The sequence below is a fragment of the Jatropha curcas genome, chromosome 7 (assembly GCF_041381405.1).
Source record: "Jatropha curcas cultivar XTBG-Jc1 chromosome 7, XTBG_Jcur_1.0, whole genome shotgun sequence".
NCBI classification, from domain to species: domain Eukaryota; kingdom Viridiplantae; phylum Streptophyta; class Magnoliopsida; order Malpighiales; family Euphorbiaceae; genus Jatropha; species Jatropha curcas.
In genome coordinates this window covers 5,849,090-5,851,886 of record NC_143157.1, presented here as the reverse complement: position 1 = coordinate 5,851,886, position 2,797 = coordinate 5,849,090, and positions in this window count along the sequence as shown.

The window sequence follows — 2,797 nt, the reverse complement described above, 5'->3', positions numbered from 1 at the left end:
CAGCGGAAAAGAAATGCACTTGTGAGAATAAGTTATTGATTAGAATTTCCTCACAATGCCCTTATGTAGAAAATAGAAAGAATTGCAAAGTACAATTATTGATTAGAACTGCTTCACAATTTCTTATGCAATATCAAAACTACTTTATGAAGGAAAGCTATTATAATGCCCTAATTTTTTTCCTGTGTTTCAATAGTAGTTTACCGGTATGTGAATAGTACAACAGGTCTGTGGATAGTACCACCGGTCCTAGAGTCGGTATTATTTTTGGTCCGAAAAAATTACCATATATGTTTTATATTTTATTTAACATTTTTGGAGCATGTATGCATAGTTTTTATGGGTAGGAAGTAAGTAATGAATATTTTTGGAGAATTTAGATTAGTGAATAGTGAATTATGGTGTTATATTAATTAAGGAAATTTGAGGAATTATTTTTATGGAGTAAATTAGAGAATTTTGTGGAGATAAATAATATTTTGAAGAAATTTAATTGGAGAATATTTGTAGCCATTAGATTAGATTACTAGTGACTTAATCCTAGCCATCCAATTTGGAAAAGAGACCAAAATACCCTTGTTGCTTTATATAAGTCAACCATCAATTATTGAGCAACCATTTTTCTTTCTTCTTCTTTTCCTTACATGTTTTCTTCGTCTTCTTCTTCTTCTCCTCTTTCATTTTCTTCAATTCTTACTACTAAACACATCAAATTCACCCCATCCAACTTGATTTAAGTAATTAATCTTAGAGAGTGAAGTTAGAGAAGTGATTTTTGGTGACTAATTTCAAGAAATTTGGAGATTTCCCTACTTGGGTCAAGTAAGTGATTTTATGATAATTTCCTTATTTTTTGGTTTAGAGTTTTCTTTTAGCATCTACATGCTTAATCATGCTCCAATTTCTTCTTTTAGTTGTTTTCTTTGTTTGATTTTGAGTTTCTTCCATGTAGAGGGTGGAGAGCCTTCTGACAAAGATAAGGGCAAGACCAAAGCTTAAGGAGCTTTGATTAAAGCTTTCTAAAGCTTGTTTTGAAGGTTAGTGTTCATAAACACACTTACCTTACTCAAATTTTTGATTTTGTGCCTTTATGCTATCATGTGTACATTTTGGGATTTTGTATGAAATGATTGATTTGTTGAATTTTGGTCGCAATAATATGCTCTTGGGTGATGTTTGATGAGTATTTATTATGTGGTAGACATTTCTACCTTGTATCTTTGTTGTTCATGTTCTTTTCATGGTTAAAGAAAACTGAATTTGGAAAAAACGTGTTATTGAGTGAGATTAAGGACCATTTTTCGATCCTTTCTATTTTCCATTTGTGTCTGAGTCCTTCATAGCTCAACTTCTCATCTTTCCAATCCATCCTCTTGTGTCCAATTTGGAGATATATAGCTCAACTTATGATTGAAACACCCAAACTGACTCTGTTGTGTCGGGCCACATGCATCACTAAATTGAGTGCCCATTTTGACCACTACAATGACAAGATTAGGTTCTGAGTTCTTCGTGAAAGTTGTTGCCCTGTGTCTTGAGACTTCCTTGGTTCTAGATTGGTTTAATTTGAGTGTTTGGTTAAGTAGGAATTCAATAAACATTGGACTTGGTTCTGCTGAATCAAGTCTGGTCTGTTGGTCTATGTTCCTAGCTTTTGTTTGCTATCTTACAAATTGATCTGGGCTGTGTTCCCTTCATACCATTTGTATAACTTTGTCTTAAATTTCTAATGAATCTAATTTCATTCAATTTGGAGGCCCATAACTCAAGTTATGTTTTGAAAACACAGCAAAGGTCAAGGTTACTTTTATGCTGAAAATTTTCTATGTTAAGTCATTTTGTTTAAATATGAGCATTTTTATAAATTACTTAAGTTGAAATTAAGTTTGTATTATGATTTTAAGAAGACTAAAGAAAATGAATTTTATGAGAAATGTTATGAAGTAAGAATTAAAAATAAGAATTTTGGGCTCTATTATGCTTGGTGTGAATTTGTTGCATGATATGATTTATTATGTACGATGAGCATGCTCGGCATTTGATGTCATTATGATAAGAAGCTATGATCATATGCTAGGCACGTGGGTGTCTTATGTTAGGGCGGACGCGCTCTATATGTTATAAAAAGGTTGGCGACCTAAGGCCATTATGAATAAACTATGAAAACTTATCTACTTCTTTTTCTCCTAAGTGTATGTGAGCCCTTGTAAAATATTGTTAAGGAAATGAAATGGATGAGATCACATTCTTTACTAAATCATAGTTTACAATAGCTTATTTATGATATCTAATGAGTTTCTAAAGCATGATGTGTTGGTGTATATATGTTAATGCATGTTCAAATTTAATGATTTTATGTATGTAAATGATTTTGAAGTATGTTGTCATCACAACATTGGTTTTTGTGTTTTATGAGCACCACTGAGTTTTATACTTAGCGTGTTGATTTTATCACGCTCAGGTTGGAGACTGTGCTTACTGCTTAAAGACCTAGAGAGTAGCATCAGAGCTGAAGAGATATTTTGGTAGTTGATTCGTATTTTATGTAACTAAGAATGATGGCATGTATAAGTCTTACATTTTTGGAGACTATATTATTTACTTTATGACGTAATCATGTTATTGTAAATTAGTTTGGTATATATATTGGGAGATAAACTTGGAACTTATTTAATGGTTATGTTTAAATGAATGTATTTAAGTGATGAATATTAAAATGTTATTGAGGAATTATGTAGTTATGAAATTATAGAAGTGCTATTGTGTTGATATTGGAGTTTGATGGGGGTTTGGAGTT